The sequence below is a fragment of the Leptonychotes weddellii genome, chromosome 7, assembly GCF_054177405.1.
Source record: "Leptonychotes weddellii isolate Sample4059 chromosome 7, ASM5417740v2, whole genome shotgun sequence".
NCBI classification, from domain to species: Eukaryota; Metazoa; Chordata; class Mammalia; order Carnivora; family Phocidae; genus Leptonychotes; species Leptonychotes weddellii.
In genome coordinates this window covers 131,716,624-131,735,798 of record NC_138375.1, presented here as the reverse complement: position 1 = coordinate 131,735,798, position 19,175 = coordinate 131,716,624, and the positions used below count along the sequence as shown (strand labels likewise).

Below are 19,175 nucleotides of genomic sequence, written 5' to 3'. Positions count from 1 at the left end.
TCAAAAGAAAGCTGGGGTAGCAATTCTTATATCAGACAAATTAGATTTTAAACTGAAGATTGTAGTTAGAGACACGGAAGGACACTATATCATTCTTAAAGGGCCTATCCTACAAGAAGATCTTACAAATGTATATACTTACGCCCGCAACATGGGAGCAGCCATCTACATAAGCCAACTGTTAATCAAAATAAAAAGTCATATTGAAAACAATATGTTAATTGTAGGAGACATCAATACTCCACTCTCAGCAATAACGAGATCATCTAAACAGAAAATCAACAAAGAAACAAGAGCTTTGAATGACACACTGGACCAGAAGGAACTCATAAACAGATTATTTCACCCTAAAACAACAGAATACTCATTCTTCTCAAGCACTTGTGGAATTTTCTCCAGAATAGACCAAAGAGTGGGTCACAAATCGGTCTCAACCATTCCAAAAGATTGAGACTATTCCCTGCGTATTCTCAGATCATAATGATTTAAAACTGTAATTCAATCATAAGAAAAACTTTGGCAGAAATTCAAACATTTGGAAGCTAAAGACCACTCTGCTCAAGAATATTTTGTTCAATCAATGCACAGAAATCATTTCTTTCTTATACACTAACAACACAACTGTAGAAAGAGAAATTAGAGAAACGATTCCATTTACAATAACACCAAAAACTATAAGATACCTTGGAATAAATCTAAACAAAGAGGTAAAGTATCGATACTTTAGGAACTAGAGATCACTCATGAAAGAATTTGAAGAAGACACAAAAAGATGGAAAAATATTCCATGCTCATGGATCAGAAGAATAAATATTGTTGAAAAGTCTATGCTACCCAGAGCAATCTATACCTTCAATGCCATCCTGATCAAAATTCCAATGACATTTTTCAAAGTGCTGGAACAAACAATCCTAAAATTGGTATGGAATCAGAAAAGACCCGGAATCGCCAAGGAAATAATGATTTAGTGTCTTCGTGACGGCACCGCCTCCCGGCCAGAGCTGAGTAAAGGTGGTGAGGGCCAGCCTCCCAGCTCAGAAGGAGGCGTGGGCATGGAGCCAGCTGGGGTCGCTGAGCTCGGGGATGGGGACGCCGAGCCCGGGGCTGGCGCTGCTGCCTAGCGCACCCCGTGGGCTCTGTGGGGGCACGGCCCGGTGCTGTGCTGATGGCCCTGCTCCCGCCGCCCACGTTCACCCTCGTCCTCCTCCTCTTCCTGCCCGCCGCTCACAGGTGCCAGGAGCAGGCCCAGACCACCAACTGGCGGGCCACCCTGAAGACCATCCGGAACTACGTTCCCAAGTTAGACACGTACCTGAACGCCGCCTTGGACTTCCTGGGAGGCGAGGATGGGCTCTGTCAGTATAAGTGCAATGACGGATCTAAGCCCTTCCTGTGTTATGGTTTTAAACTGTCCCCGCTGAATGGATGTGGCTCTCCACTGTTTGATGTTCATCTTAATATTGGCATCCCTTCCCTGGCAAAGTGCTGCAACCAACAGGGCAGGTGCTATGAGACCTGTGGCAAAAGCAAGAACGACTGTGATGAGGAATTCCAGTACTGCCTCTCTAAGATCTGCCGGATGTGCAGAAGACACTAGAACTAGCTCAGCATGTTCAGGCCTGTGAAACCACAGTGGAGCTCTTGTTTGACAGTGTTATACATTTAGGCTGCAAACTATATGTGGACAGCCAAGGAGCCGCATGTAGGTGTCGCTACGAAGAAAAAAGTGATCTTTAAAGTCGATGCTGACAGTGACAGTAGATAAGGCCAGAAGAATATAGCCTTTGACAAAGAACTACTGTTTTCTGAGCATAAAGCTGCCTTATTTTTTTTAAAGATTTTATTTATTTATTTGACAGAGAGACACAGCTAGAGAGGGAACGCAAACAGGGGGAGTGGGAGGGGGAAAAGCAGGCTTCCCACAGAGCGGGTAGCCCGATGTGGGACTCGACCTCAGGACCCTGGGATCATGACCTGAGCCGAAGGCAGACGCTTAACAACTGAGCCACCCAGGAGCCCCTAAAGCTGCCTTATTTTTGTGAAAGGATTATTTTAAGATTTATTTTGACATTAAAACTTCAAACTAAAGAAAAAAGTGAGGGAGGTGATCTTCCTGGACGTTGTTGCCTTAGTGTACCGAATTTTCTTGACCAATCTCAGAAAGAGGTGCATGTTAAGGGGAGATTATTTTAAAAGGAGGAGTATATACCTCAGTTTTCACACCTGTATTTACCAAAACAATGAAGTCAAATGTAAAATTGATTACAAGGTATGTTGAACATTATCTTATTTGGATATATGGGAAAATCTTCACTTAGAAGTATATGTTTACTATAAAAATGTAAATATACATTTATTCCTGGAAAAAAAACTAATGATGTAATGATTGGTGATTAAAGTAAAAACAGAAAATTTAAAATTTTTTCAAAAAAAACCAATGATGTCCTGTATGTTGACTAAAAAAACATAATAAAATTATTAAATTTAAAAAATAAATATAATAGGGGCGCCTGGGTGGCTCAGTCGTTAAGCGTCTGCCTTCGGCTCAGGTCATGATTCCAGGTCCTGGGATCGAGCCCCGCATCAGGCTCCCTGCTCAGCGGGAGGCCCGCTTCTCCCTCTCCCGCTCCCCCTGCCTGTGTTCCCTCTCTCGCTGTGTCTCTCTCTGTCAAATAAATAAATAAAATCTTTAAAAATAAATAAATAAATAAATAAATATAATAAAAACTTATGATTAAGATTCTAAGGGCTCTAATGGAAAACATAGACAAGATGCTAGAAGAGATGGGTCATATACACAGAGGTGGAAATTCTAAGAATCAAGAAGAATGTTAGAATTCAAACACACTAAACGAAAGGAAGAATGCTGTCGATGATCTATTTGGTAGACTGGACACGGATGGAGAAAGAATCTCTGAACTTGAGGATATGACAACAGAAACTTTGAATACTGAAAAGCAAAGAGAAAAAATAGGGGAAAAAAGGAATAGAATACCCAAGGATTGTGAGACAACTGCTAAGGTGTGACAAGTGTGTAAGGTGAATACCAGCAGGAGAAGAGAAACAAGAACAGAAGAAACAATTGAGGCAGTAATGACAGAATTTCCCCAAATTAGTGTCAGACACCAAACCAAGCAGCCATCAGGGAGGATCAGAGTACTACACAGAACAAGTGGAAACAAAACCAACCAAACAAAAAACACCCAGGTGTGTCACATTCAAACTGCAAAACCACCAAGGATAATAGGAGAATGGTGTCCAGAACTCTGCTTGGAACACCAGGAGAATAGGAAATGGAATAAGAGAAAACTGTAACTCATGCCGTTCCTGTGCCTTGGTCATCACTTCTCCGGAGCTGAGTCCAGGGATACTGGGGAATTCCCCATGGTACTTAGCACCTGGAAACCACTTGATGCACTAATCACCCCTAATTTCCCACAGATAAACACAAACACCTCTCTACTTCTAGGGCTACCACACTTTGACAAATCTATAACCTCCCTTCCAGTGGAGGAGAGCAAAGCTTGAAGTCCCCAGGCCCTACGCACAGGGCTGAGCTCTGGCCCCATGGAAGAGGTGCCATGTGCCTGCCCTGGGTCTCTGCCTTATCCCAGGTTGACCTTCACATTCAGGCAGGAAGGCACCTCCTGTGAGAAGAATTCTTACCCATGCATGGCTGTGGCATTGAAGTTGTTCCTGAGCTTCTGGGAAATGGGCAGCCTCCAAACACCAGCTACTTTACCCTCCTGTGCCATTTGTCTGGTGGGCACCCTGGAGGTCTGGTCTTGGGCCTGGGGTACCTAGTAATGCTCACCTGCCTACTTCTTCCCCTGAATCCCTCAAGTATAAGAGAATTAATGTGGGGCAGGTGGGTGGCACTGCCAGCGCCCCAGGAGACTTACAGCAGTGAACAATAGGGAGGATGTAGAAGCCAAGGCTGCACAGCCTTGGGTCCTGAGGAGGGGGCTGTGGGGCTGGGAACACCTTCTTGAAAATGGGAATGATGTCAATTCTGGGTGGACCTGGAGATGTGGTTGGTGCTTCACATGGAGCCGGGCTGAGGAGTCCCCAATCTAGACAGGACCCAGGGGAGGTGCAGGAATGAATGTTGGACACATATATCCCCTCTATAATGCATTGAAATTAGACAACTACTTGAAAATTTGCTTCCTTAAAATGGCATAGAGTTGTATATAATTTTTAAGAAAAAGATTAATTACTGAAGCACATGTGCATTTTATTTTTTAATTATTATTTATTTTTTTATTATGTTATGTGAATCACCATACATTACATCATTAGTTTTTGATGTGGTGTTCCATGATTCATTGCGTATAACACCCAGTGTTCCATTCAGTATGTGCCCTCTTTTATATCCATCCCCAGGTAACCTATCCCCCCACCCTGCTCCCCTCTAGAACCCTCAGTTTGTTTCTCAGAGTCCATAGCCTCTCATTGTTCATCTCCCCTTCCGGAATCCCCCCTTCTTTTTCCCCTTCCTATTCTTCTTTTTTAACGTATAATGTATTATTTGTTTCAGACGTACATGTCGGTGATTCAACAGTATTACACAATTCACAGCGCTCACCATAGCACATACCCTCCCCAGGGTTTATCACGAGCCATCCCATCACTCCCACCCCCACCACTCCAGCAACCTCAGTTTGTTTCCTGAGATTAAGACTTCCTCATATCAGTGAGATTGTATGGTAAATGTCTTTCTCTGATTGACTTATTTTGCTCATCATAATACCCTCCAGTTCCATCCACATTGTTGCAAATGGCAAGATTTCATTCCTTTTGATGGCTGCATAATATTCCATTGTGTATCTATACCACATCTTCCTTATCCATTCATCTGTCAATGGACATCTTGGCTCTTTCCATAATTTGGCTATTGTGAACATTGCTGCTATAAATATCAGGGTGCATGTGCCCCTTCAGATCCCTACATTTGTATCTTTGGCATAAATACCCAGTAGTGCAAATGCTGGGTCATATGGTAGCTCTATTTTCAACTTTTTGAGGAACCTCCATACTGTTTTCCAGAGTGGCTGCACCAGCTTGCATTCCCACCAACAGTGTAGGAGGTTTCCCCTTTCTCTGCATTTGCCTAAGGCGGAATTACCCCGCCCTTGCCCAGGACCAGGCTAAGTAATCTGCTCAGGTTTGCTCTTGGGAGCTTTTGTTCCCTGAAAGCTTTCCCTACAGCTTTAGAGAACGAGAGTGAAAATCTAATCTCTGCCCCGGAGGAACCGAGACCTCAGGGCCCCACTCCTCAGTGAGTCCCAGAGAAAAACAGTCAGTCACTCCCGTCTCCCCGGTCTCCGGCCACACTCCCTGCTCACCCAGCCTGTGACCAAGCGTTTCTATCTCTGGCACATGACACCGTTTGGAGTCTCCAAAACCAGCTGGTCCTGTGGTGTGCTTCCGCGCCACTCCTCCCAGGAGAGGGAGGGGAGCCGCCCCGGATCTGCCACTTGCTGGGTCCCTGCTGGAAGAGCAGTGGCCCGACTGTGCCGCAGATCATGGTTTATCGCAACCCCGAGCTGAGAACCCACTCCTTGGCTCCGTCTCTGCAGCCGGCTTCCCTGCTCCGATACCTGGGTGTTCTGCTGCACTCAGGCACCCCCAGTCTTTCTGTGACACCGAGAGTCCTGAGACCACAATATCCCAGCGAGGGTTTCACCCCCCTACTTAGCCACTGGAGCGACGTCCCTCAGTGGAGAAGACTTGTAAAACTTCCGATTTTGTGCTCCGTTGCTCTATCTCTTGCCAGTAGTGGCTGACGGAGGCCCCCTCCCTGTGGTCTATCATCCCGAATATCGCCTCGCATTCACTTCACACGTCTTACCTTCCAGAAAGTGGTTGCTTTCTTTTCTTCGATCCTCTGTTGAGTTCCTAGGTGTTCAGAATGGTTTGATCCCTATCTAGCTGAATTCCTGGGACCAGAGGAAATTTAGGTCTCCTACCCTTCAGCCATCTTGCTCCTCCTCTTGCACATGTGCATTTTAATAAAAGGAGCTCAAAGTGTTAAACAAGTTAAATGTAATTTCTCATTGTATCCCTCATAAAACCTTGTGAAATAACAAAATCTTCAGCTCCAGTAAGGCAGAAAATTCTGAGGGCTTGACTTTCAAATTATATCCAAAACCTGTCAACTTTTGCCACCCTCCTTTATTTCTACCCTCGTCCAAGTGCCATCATTTCTCACCTGACTTATTATACAAGCATCACTATGGACCAACACAACAGCCTCAGTGGTTCTATGAAGTCTTAGGGCAGATCATTTCTGCCCTCTGATCAACATCTAACCATCTTACACTGACCTATCGGGCCCTAGGCAATGTGGACCCAATTCCCTCTGCTTAAGAATACTGTTGTCTCTGCCTGGAACACTTTTTATCTCTGGCCAGACTCCCCCAGGGCTGGACCATGCCCTATCCCTCACCATTTTATGTGCACCCCCACATTGTGCCCAATATTCCCATGGACTCTCAGGAAGTGAATGCAGGTCTCCTGAGAGCAGTGTGAATGAGTGATGGAGGGAAGATGTTTGGTCCAGTTCAAGAAGATCTTGCTGAAGACATGGATCAAGAGATTCTTTTCCAAATCCCTCCAGAGCCCCTGTGATGGAAACTATAGAAACCAGTTCCTGCCAATCTTCTCAATGATCAATGATCAAGAATCATTCTGATCCCAAAGTTCTGGGCACCTGGATGGCTCTGTTGGTGAAGCGTCTGCCTCTGGCTCAGGTCATGATCCCAGGGTCCTGGGATCGAGTCCCGCATAGGGCTCCCTGCTCTGTGGGGAGCCTGCTTCTCCCTCTCCTCCACACTTGTGCTCTCTATCTCACTGTCTATGTCTCTCTCTCTCTCTCTCAAATAAATAAAATCTAAAAAAAAAAAAAAAAAATCACTCTGAGCCCAAAGTTCCTTCTTTGCATGGAGTTCCTGTTTTTATCTTCTGCACTTTCTGCAGTGTGCGGCTATCAGTATAAGTGGTAGACTACAAAATGTTCCAGCCATTTTTCTTTGAGATTTTACACTTTAATACTTGTATGTAAAGCAGAGTTGCAAGAAGGCATAGAAGTCTTTATGTTGTTTAATTACATAAGATACATTGAAATGGAGTTTGTATTTCAGTAAGTAATTAGTAAGTAATTAATGCCAGAAATGTTGGACTTACTTTACTGGTAGCTATGATGGTAAAGATAATAAATGGAAGTGTAGAGAGAGAAATAAACTTGCCCAAGGTAGCACAGCTCCTCTATGCCAGATTCTAACATCATGTACCACATTTCAGTGCACAAATGAGTTCTGCATTGGCCCCCCTCCTCACTCTCTTTCAACATCCAACTCAGAATAAAGACTTCCCTTACCAGCCCTAGGGAAAATGTAACTAATGCATCTGTGGGCCTTCAATCCATGGAAATTGTGGTGCTCAATGTGGGGAAAGATTCATTATGTAGCTGGTCATGTACCATTTGTTACCCTTCCATCCAAAATGGTTTTCTGATTGCTCAGCTCACAGGCTTGCCCCAACCAGCCAGAGAGGCCCAATGAGTACAGAGGAAGAAGAGGAGCCAAAAGAGAGCCTGAGCTTGCAGAGGAAAGGGCAGACCAAGACAGGAAGCCTCAGAAGGGCAAGCATGCCTACACTCCCCATCTCGCCAGAACCTTCCTCAGGGCCCTTGTTACCTCCCTGTTCCTCAGGCTGTAAACGAGTGGGTTGAACATTGGAGTGAGGATGGTGTAGAAGATGGAGGTGGCTCGGTGTCCTACTGGTGTCCTATTGGAGGCCCGCTGCATGTAGATAAACATGGTTCCTCCATAGTATAGGCCCAAAAGAGCCAGGTGGGCGGAGCAAGTTGTCAGAGCCTTCTGTTTCCCTTCTGTGGAGGGCATCCTGATGACAGCTGTGAGGACCCGGGTATAGGAAGCCCCAATGACCACCAAGGGGCAGCGGCAGCATGACCACAAAGCAAGCATAGATGAGATCCTCAAAGAGTGAGGTGTCAGCACAGGAGAGATGCAGCAGGGCAGGGACCTCACAGAAGAAGTGAACCACCTCCAGAGAGCCACAGTAGGGGAAACTGAAGACCACAAGCACATCAACCACACTATCAGACATCCCTCCCATCCAGGATGCCAGGGCCAGGAAAGAGCAAGCCTTCCAGTCCATGAGCACAGGGTACCGCAGGGGGTGGCAGACTGCCACATACCGGTCATAGGCCATGACTGCCAAGAGGATGCACTCTGCTCCTCCGACCATGACCACTAGGAAGATCTGAGTGGCACAGGCACCCCAAGAGATGGATTTATGGCCTGACAGAAGATTGGCTGCCATCTTGGGCACCACTGTGCCCATCATGATCAGATCCATAATGGAGAGCTGGCTGAGGAAAAACTACATTGGGGTGTGCAGTTGCCTGTTGGCCTGGATGAGCAGGAGGAAGAGGATGTTGCCAAGTAGGGCCACAGCAGAGGCCAGAAGGACAGGGGGAAAAAGAAATAAATCATATGTTGACTAGCTGAACAGGCCCAAAAGGATGAAGTCTGATAGGGAGGTGTGATTCCAGAGCTCCATGGCTGAGACCCTGAGAAAAAACAAAGGAGCAAACAAATGAAACATGGCATCTCCAAATACCCATCTCCTGTTTCTTCTAAAAGACAGAGCCCAGCCCTCTGACATGGCCCCACCCTTTCCTCCTGCAGTGAAAATCTTTTTTTTTTTTTTCTCAGCTGCCCTCAGAAAGTTGTCAGCAAGATTTGATACTTACTTCTCTAAAACACCAGGGAGCCAGAGAATGCAAGGGATAGAGAGAAGGTGCAAGGATAGATAAATGGAAGGTGAATAGCTGTAGAAGTAGGACAAAGATTTAAGAGGGGAGGTGAAATATTGGGGGACAAAGAGAAAGGAGGAGAGAAAGGGGGTGAGAGGTGTAAGGACAAATGTAAATTTTAAGAGAGCAGTGACTCTCCCCTCCTTTCTCAGAGAATTTTCTTTAGAAAACTTATCATTGTACGCTCCTTGTTGCTCCTGGGTGTTTAAACCTGTTAAAGGCTAAGTAAGCTTCTTGCCAGAGTTCTGACCCAGAAATGTCTTTCTCAAGGACTTGGGATCCATCTCTTGGAATTGTAATCATCAAGGAAGGTAGCACCCTTATCTCCCAGACTCTGTGGCAGAGGGGGACCCTAACTTCAGCAGGCACCTTGCTCTAAGTGGCAAAACTACCTCTTGCCGTAAACTGTGAAAAGTTTTTTTCCCCCCATTTGGATAAAGCCAATTAACTAACACAGATTGCCACCCCCATTACCTGGTGAATGAACTGTGACAAATGGTACTGTCAGATCTTGTTACTTGAAGACTAGTCTTTGTTTATCTCAAAAGCTGGTATGTAATGGGTTGTCATTGCCTGACTATAAAAGGGTGAGATTCCTTCTGTTTTGCAGGCTCTCAGCAGGTAGCCTGTGATGCACCTCACCCTTTGGTTTAATACTTGTTCAAAAATAAAACTGTTGGGTGCCTGGGTGACTCAGTTCAGCATCTGCCTTTGGCTCAGGTCATGATCTCATTGTCCTGGGACCAAGCCCTGCATCAGGCTCCCTGCTCAGCCGGGAGTCTTCTCTCCTTCTCCCTTTGTCCCTCCACTCCACTCCACTTGTGCTTTCTCTAGCACCCTCTCTCAAATAAATAAAATCTTTTGAGTAAATAAATAAATAAAACTGTTTCCTCTCTCTTGTGACTTTGTGGGAAGGTTTTTTAGGTTAAGAGGAGATTTTGATTTTATTTATTTATTCAGTTTTATTCATTTTTTTTCTATTTAGATTTTAATGAAGTTTCCCCAGTGCAAGTACTGCAACAGAACTAAATGTTGATGCTAAATGCATTTCTCACAATACCTCTCAGGACATATCTCAACCATCCACCACTCTACTACTTAGACAGTAAAGTTGACTAGTCCAGAGACTTGAGAATGGATAAACCATGATAATTTTGCCCAAGAAAAGTAGGATTACCATCTGACTGGTCTCTGATGTCAAGAACCTTTGTCTCTTGACAGCAAGGAGATATCTTTGTGTGCAGTCTGACTCTCTAGGCTGAAACCTGAAGTTGGACAAACTTCTCCCACTCCCCATTCACTTTTAATCTCTCTGTCAGGTCTTCCCTCACCCCCTTCAGCACTTCCCAACCCATTCAGCTCACCAGACTTCACCTTCTGCTCCACCCTGTGAATCTTAGCAGAGATGGGCCAGACCCAAAAAGCATGCAAAGATCTAATCCTCAGGGCAATGTGTGAGCAAATGGTGGCCTGGGAAAAGCTCTTACACACACTCTTGTCCCAAATCCAAGGCCCCAAATAAGAATTTATGGAGATAACCACCCAAGAGGTTCTCCTGTTTCTCATAAAACTGATGATGAGATCATGTCCCAGGTTTATATCTCTATTGCAGAACAATGTCTCAGGGCACCCTACCCAGCTCATAATGAGCTGAGGGAATAGAAGCTCCACACCAAGGAAGAAGCAAAAATTAATGAATTCAGGACAAAGTTCATTCCCCGTAGCCCTGATTCTGAAAAACACCCCAGATTGCACCTAAAGAAAGGAAGAGGGCACCCATGGGCTATCCCCTGACATATCCACCCACACTTCTCTCAGAGTCTTTACACTTACCTGCCCATGGGGCTGGGAGAGAACATGATCACCACAGAGAATCACCACTGAATATCTAAACTACAATCTGGGGGTTTCATCATGCAAGACAGGAAGTGGAGCCTGGTCAGTTACTCTGTGAACCTTGTACTCAATTGATGTCATACTTTTTTGTACTCAATTATTATTTATTGCTCATTCAACAAATAATTACTGAACACTGTGAAAATAAAAGAAGACAACCCAGATGGAGTAAAGAAAAAGCTATTCAAAGCTTGCTATAGCAAGGCAGTCAGCCACTCACTTGTATTTTGGCAAAGTCTCAATGGCAGATAGAGGAGTGGGAAAGCTTTAGAGTAGAAAAAAGAGAAGCTTCAGGTTTGCTCTGCTTGGAGGCTGTTGGCATGGGGAAGCTGGAGGTAGGCTAACTGAAAGCAGGGGGATTGGTTTGGGGTCTGTATTCAGATTTCTCTGGTTTGTCCTAAATTGCAAGTGGGAACAAAATATAGGACAGCTGTCTATTATTAACCAAAATTGTTAATTTGGGGACTATCTCTACAGAATTATTGTTTATCTTCCTAGATGTTACCAAACTTAGCGATCCGACTTCTTCCATGTTGGACTGGTGGCAGTTGTCTTCCTGAACTGTTTATCATAAGTAAGGCGGTTGGTTCCTGGGCAGATTGCTGCAGTTTGTGGGTCAGGGTTGTAATTTTGCACCATGGTCTGCTATTTAGTCTCTCAGCACCTATAAATGTGACTGAATTCTTATCCTTGGAAGTAGGAAATTGGAATCTACATTATTGAGGAGTATCTAGCGGGTGGTTATTTTGCCCTGGAAAAGCTTGAGAAGCATTGAGAGGATGATTAGATGACCCAGCCTATTATCTCAATTAAGACCGTGTTAAAGGGTGCCCTTGGCTGTCTTTCAATTCTCATCTATGTTTTCTGAGAGAGGAATCAGAGGAAAGAGCTCAGATTCATCCTTGAGATGAAACTCCCTGATGCACTGTTCTGTCCATTTTACCCACTTTCCTTGGGAAATCAGTAAATGGCTTCTCAGCTACCTTGCTCTGCTCTGAGGTCTCAAGTTGGCATAGGGTTGTGTTGTTCATCTTCTGCTCATTCCTACTTCCAGTGGGGGAGGATCTGGCTCAAAGAGGTTGACTCATTCAACATAAAGTTCATCTGATAGACCAACTCATAGGTGAAATCTAAACCAAAGAAGATGGAAGGAATTCCAGGCCCGCCTGCAGTAGACATCTGTGGCCTTTCTGTGCACCTTGAGAAAGTTAACAGCATCCCATCAAGGATGTGGTTGGCCTATGGGAGGCAAGATATAAAATGCCAGGGTTCACCAATTTTCTCTTTCCTTTTCAATCTTGTTATCACTTATATATCCCAGGAAAATGTTCAGAATCATGCAAGATAATGCATCTCTCTGTGCTTTTCTTTCTCCCTTGGCTGTGAAACAGGCCTTCCTCTTTTCAAAATTAATTTTTTATTCATTTTTAGTTTTGCTCATCTTTCTAATTTTCTCTCCCAATTCTCTTAATATCTATTAGGTTATTAATATCAGTAGAAGAGAAGAGAGTTCTACACATCCCAACCATCACCAGTTGTCTTAATTTGGCATAGCTGGGGCTAGGCATCTAGGCATGTATTATATTTGAGAAGTGACCCAGAAAGCATGTAGAGAAAAGCATGAAGTTACACATGAATGGAAAAAGCTGATACAGTGTCACTATTACGGACAAGTGGGGCTCAGTCCTCTGAGGACTTCAAGGATCATGCAGGACATGCTTGCAAGTTGTTCACTGAGCCCAACTCAAGGGGCAAGGAAGCTGTGTCATTTCTTTGATCTATGTGTCTATTTTTGTGCCTGTATCATACTGTTTGATTACTACAGTTTTATTTTTTTAGTTTTATTATTTTATTTTTTAATATGTTCAGTAGCTAGGTGATGGGTAGTAACGAGGACACGTGTTGTGGTGAGCACGGGGTGTTATACACAACTAAGGAATTGCTGAACACTACCTCAAAAACTAATAATGTACTATATGTTGGCTAACTACAGTTTTATAACATTACTTGAAGTCCCTAATTGTGATCCTCCTGCTTTGCTTATCTTTATCAAGATCGCTTTGAGTATTTGGAGTCTTCTATGGTTCCATAGAAATTTTAGGATTGTTTATTCTAGCTCTGTGAAAAATACTGTTGGTATTTTAATAGTGATTAAATGTACAAAAGGCTTTGAGTAGTATAGATATTTTAACAATATTTGTTCTTCCAATCCATGAGCATGGAATGTTTTTCCATTTCTTTCTGGCAGCTTCAATTTCCTTTTTTAAATTTAATTTCACTTTAGTGATCATTTAGTGTATTATTAGTTTCAGGGGTAAAATTTAGTGGCTCACCAGTTGCATATAACACCCTCTGCTCATTACTTCAAGTGCCCTCCTTAATGCCCATCACCCAATTACCCCACCCCCCAACCACCGTCCCTCCAAACAGCTTCAATTTGTTTCCTATAGTGAAGAGTCTCTTATGGTTTTCCTCCCTCTCTCTTTTTATCTTAACTTAGTTTTCTTTCACTTCATGTTCATCTGCTTTGTTTCTTAAATTTCACATATGAGTGAGATCATATGGTATTTGTCTTTCTCTGCTTGACTTATTTTACTTGGCATAATACCTTCTAATTCCACCCACGTCTTTGCAAATGGCAAGATGTCATTTTTTTGATGGCTGAGTATTACTGCATTGTATATAAATACCACTTTTTCTTTATCCATTCATCTGTCAATGGACATCTGGTCTGTTTCCATACTTTCGCTATTGTGGACACTGCTGCTATAAAAACTGGGGTGCATGTGCCCCCTTTGACTCACTATGCTTGTACCCTTTGGATAAATACCTAGAAGTGCAATTGCAGTAGTTCTATTTTTAAATTTTAAGGAACCTCCATATTGTTTTCCAGAGTGTCTCTACCAGCTTGTATTCATACCAATAGAGTAAGAGTGTTCTCCTTTCTCCACATTCTTGCCAACATCTGCTGTTTGCTCTGTTGATAATTTTAACCATTCTGACCATTGTAAGGTGGTGTCTCATTGTGGTTTTGATGTTTCCCTGATACCGAGTGATGTTGAGCATTTTTTCATGTGTCTGTTGTCCATTTGGATGTCTTCTTTGGAGAAATGTCTGTTCTTGTCTTCTGCTTGGTTGTTGAGTTTGATAAGTTCTTTATAGATTTTTGGATACTAGCCCTTTATCTGATATATCATTTGCAAATATCTTCTCCCATTCCCTATATTGTCTTTTAGTTTTGTTGACTATTTCCTTTGCTGTGCAAAACATTTTATCCTGATGAAGTCCCAATAGTTCATTCTTTTTTCCCTTGCCTTTGGAGACGTGTCTGGCAAGAACTTGGGGAGCTTCAATTTCTTACATCAGTGTTTCATAGTTTTCAGAGTACAGGTCTTTCCCCTGTTTTTTAGTTTTATTCATAGGTATCTTATTGTTTTTGGTAAAATTGTAAGTGGACTTAATTTCTCTTCCTGCTGCTTTATTATTAGTGTATAGAAATAGACAGATTTCTTTATGTTGACTTTGCTGAATTCATTTATCAGTTCTAGCAGTTTTTTGGTGGTCTTTTGGTTTTTTACATAGAGTATCATGTCATCTGCAAATATTGACAATTTTGCTTCTTCCTTGCCAGTTTGGATGCCTTTTATTTCTTTTTGTTGTCTGGTTGCTGTGGCTTGGACTTCCAGGTGTGTTTGAATAGTTGTGGTGATTGTGAAGATCACAGTCTTGTTCCTGACCATAAAGGAAAGGGTCTTAGTTTATCTCCATTCAGGAATGATATTAACTGTGGGTTTTTCATATATTGCCTTGATTTTGTTGTGGTATGCTCCCTCAATACCTACTTTGTTAGGGTTTTTTATCATGAATGGATGTGGTACTTTGTCAAATCTTTTCTGCATCTATTGATGAGAATGTATAGTTCTTATACTTTTTTAAAAAAAATTAATGTGGTGTACCACATTTATTGATTTGTGAATATTGAACCACCCTGGCAACTCAGGAACAAATCCAACCTGATAGTGGTGAATGATTTTTTTAATGAATTGTTGGATTTGGTGTGATAATATTTTATTGAGGAATTTTCATTCAGGTTCATCAGTTATATTGGCCTGTAGTTCTCTTGTGTAGCAGTGTTTTTATCTGCATATAAATAAATAAATAATAAATTTTAAAAAAATAAAAATTTTTTAAAAGATTTATTTATTTATTCATTCATTCTTTAGAGAGAGAGAGAAAAAGAGAGCAAGTGAACAGGATCAGGGGTGAGGGGAAAGTCAGAGGGAGAAGCAGGCTCCCCACTCAATGGGGAGCCTAATGCGGGGCTCAATCCCAGAACCCTGGGGTCATGACCAGAGCCAAAGGCTGTTATCTGCAGAGGCTCTCTTTGCCTGCTGTGGGCAGTGTTTGGGACATGGCCTGAATGTGGTGAGTTTTAACCTGGTATGCTCTACTCTGCTTGTGAAATGAGACTTGTCACCACTTCCACCAGAACTGAGGCCATGCGTAGTGTGAGTAGTGGTTTGTGCTGGTGTTATAAGTGAGGTGCCTGCTGTGCTGGGACTGACGCAAGCATGAGTGAGAAGTGCAGTCCCACTGGAGCACAGGGTGTTAAAACTTGGTGTAAGCAAGTTACGCAGCCAATATTTGCAGTGCACCGCTTCCCACAGGTGGTTCTATGCTTTACTGAGGAGCAAGAGTGGGAAATGATCCTGAGGAGCTCCTTTTTTTTTGGAAAGGCAGCTCTGTGAATGCTTCTCAGGGATGCACTCGGAGAAGAGTGAGTAATCTCCTCCCTGTATGCCCCAGGAATTCTTCAGATCACTTTCTGCCCCTGGGATGCTTTCCTGCCTTATCTCCAGGAGCAGTGCAATACCCCCAAGGCTCTATCCCACCCAAGCCCAGTGTCTTTCAAAACTCCAGGCTTTAAACGCTACTGATTGCAAGAACACAAAATTCAGCCACTCTTATTTTCCAAGCCAATGGCCTTGGGGAAATGTTCTCTATGTATGTTCCCTGTTTCCCTGTTTCTCTCTCTCTCCCTTCTTTGCAATCACAGCTCCCTCCTCTCCAGAGCATCTGTAATCTGTTTCTCCCCTATACCAGGTCTTTGCACTTCCTATCTTCTTCAATTTGGCCTCTTCTCTCTCTTTAGTTTTGGAGTTTGTTCTGTCAGTCTTCATGTCAATTTCTGGGCTATTTAGGATGATTTGATAATTATCTAGCTATGTTCAAGGGATGTGGCAAGTCACGGGTCCTCCTACTTTGCTATCATCTCCCCCCACCCAAATCATCATTTTTGTCTCTTTTCTGATTATGCCAAAAGTTGCTGTTTTGGTTGGGGCACCTGGGTGGCTCAGTCAGATAAGAATCTGACTGCAGCTCAGGTCATGATCTTAGGATCATTGGTTTGAGTCCCACATCAGACTCTGTGCTCAGCAGGAAGGCTGCTTGAGATTCTCTCCCCCTCCCTCTGCCTCTCCCTCTGCCTTGCCTGTGCCCCTCTCTCTGTGCCTCCCCCCAATTGTGCTCTCTCTCTAATAAATAAATAAATATATATTTTTAAAGTTGCTATTCGGGGGAAATTTTGACATGTCCTTTAAACACAAAAACTGAGTTGTTAAATTTTTAAAAATTAGTAGATAATTATACTCAGTTATATTTTAGCAGTAACTGAGGTCTCTCCGGTATCTTGTACCCTTCTATGTTTCACTTTCTACTCACTAAAGTATATGCTTCAGTAGTTGTTTCAGTGGGAATCTTCAGTGGTAAACATTCTCTATGTTTTTATTTATCAGAGGAAAAATATCTATTTTTTTGTTTTGTTTTTAAAATGACCATGTGACTAAAATTTTCAGGTAGTAATACCTAAATTAGAGACCCAAATCAAAATCCTGTAGAAAAAACAAGCAGCAACCTCTTTGACATAGGCCACATTAACTTCTTTCAAGACACGTCTGCAAAGGCAAGTGAAACAAAAGTGGAAATGAACTTTTGGGACTTCTTCAAGATAAAAAGCTTCTGCACAACAAAAGAGTCAACAAAACTAAAGGGCAACCTACAGAATGGGAGAAGATATTTGCAAATGACATATCAGATAAAGGGCTAGTATCCAAGATCTGTAAAGAACTTACCAAACTCAGCACACAAGAAACAAAGAATCTAGTCACTAAATAGGCAGAAGACATGAACAGACATTTCTCCAAAGAAGACATACAAATGGCCAACAGACACATGAAAAAATGCTCCACATTGCTTGGCATCAGGGAAATACAAATCAAAACCACAATGAGATACCACCTCACAACAGTCAGAATGGTTAAAATTAACAAGATAGGAAACATCAGATTTTGTCAAGGATGCAGAGTAAGAGGAACACTTTTGCACTGATAGTGGGAACGCAACCTGATACAGTCACTCTGAAAAACAGTATGGAGGTTCCTCAAGAAGTTAAAAATAGAGCTACTCTATGACCCAGCAATTGCACTACTTGGTATTTACCCCAAAGATACAAAGGTAGTGATCCAAAGGGGCATCTGCACCCCAATGTTCATAGCAACAATGTCCACAATAGCCAAACTGTGAAAAGAGCTGGGATGTCCATCAACAGACGAATAGATAAAGAAGATGTGTTATATATATATAATGGAATATTACTCAGCCATCAGAAAGGATGAATGCTTGCCATTTATATTGATGTGGATGGAACTGGAGGATATTATACTGAGCAAAACAAGTCAATCAGAGAAGGATAATTATCATATGTTTTCACTCATATGTAGAATATAAGAAAGTGCAGAGGATCATAGGGGAAGGGAAGGAAAACTGAATGGTAACCTACCACTGTTGGTTAAGAAACTCTTGTCTAGAGCTGCTTTCAGGATTTTCTCTTTATCTCTGAAATTTGCAAGCTTCATTATAATATACCATTTTTATTGACTTTGAGAGGGGTCCTCTCTACCTCTTGGACTTGTATGCCTGTTTCTTTCCCCAGATTAGGGAAATTCTCAGCTTTGTTTTGCTCAAATATACCTTCTGTCCCTCTCTCTCTTTCTTGTTCCTTATGAACCCAAGAATTCTAATATTGTTTTGCTTTATGGTATCGCTGATTTCTCGAGGCATCCCCTCATGGTCCATTAGTTGTTTTTCTCACTATTCCTCCACTTCCTTCCTTTCCATCAACTTGTTTTCCATGTCTCTGACTGTCTCTTCTGCTTCATTTACCCTAGTTCTTAGAGCATCCAATTTAGACTACATCTCATTTAAAACATTTTTAATTTTGGCACTAAGAAATTATCTGGTGTCTTTTGTGTTTTTTTCAAGCCCAGCTAGTAACTTTATAATCATTTTCCTGAATTCCAGCTCTGACATTTTATTGATATCCATATGGATTAGATCTGTGGCAGAGAGTATTACTTCTGATTCTTTCTTTTGTTGTGAATTCCTCCTTCTAGTCAGTTTGCCTAGAGAAGAATGGGCAAGCAAGAGAACGAAATAAAAAATATCAACTCAAGCAAAATACACACTAGACAAATCCTAAGAGGTCAGAAACTAAAAAGAAAAGAAAAAGACAAAAAAGGGTGGGGGGAGAATATAATCTCCAAGGTGGTCAAAACAGGGTGATACACTTAGTCCTGGGTGTATTTTGGTCTTTTTGTCAGAAGACACTAAATCTCCAGATTGTAAAGAAAGCAAAACTTATATCTATAGAAAAAATAAAAATTGAATACAGTGAAAGGAGGCCAAAAATGAAGATTATATCTATAAAATGTAAATGTAAAAAATGAAAGTTAAAACTTAAAGAGTTGACAAAATAAAAAACCAGTTGAAAAGGAAAAATTAAAAACAGGAAAAGGAAAATTTTAAACTGAAAGATAAATCATGAGAAAAAACCTCAAATTCTATATAGTATTTTCCCCTAGAGCTGGAGTTTTGCAGTCCTGCATGCTCCATAAACTTGGTGTTCACCTGTTCTTCCAGCTGACCTTCTGGGGGAGGGGCCTGTTGCACTGATTCTCAGGTGACTTTGCCTGGTTGGAGTTGCACCGACCTTTGCCAGGGGGCTGAGCTCAGTGTAAGTTGCTTTGGGTTGCTCTATGTGGCTTTTGTTCCCTGAAGGCTTTCTACATTTCTTTGGAGGATGAATATAAAAATGGCCGTACCCAGATCTCCAGCCCTGGAGCTTCAAGATCCCAGTCCCCTCTCTTCAGTAAACCCTCAGGGATAAGCAGTCTTCACTTTTGTGTGTGCCAAACTCTGCAGGCTCCTGCAGTGAGCACCCACCAGGATCCTCCCAGGCGAAGGCAGAGGGTTGCTGGGTTTCTGCCCTTTGCATGGCTCCCTCATGGAGAGCTGTTGCTGGATATTGCCACATTTCTCAGTCTATGGTAAACTGAGCTGAGAGCCCCCTCCTGGGCTCGCTGACCCTGACTGGTTT

General features: G+C 42.6%; 1 pseudogene; it reads left to right on the top strand.

Annotated features, from left to right (window-relative positions):
* Window positions 1–983: 983 nt before the first annotated feature.
* Window positions 984–1,744, top strand: LOC102733842 (group XIIA secretory phospholipase A2 pseudogene; annotated as a pseudogene).
* Window positions 1,745–19,175: the final 17,431 nt, after the last annotated feature.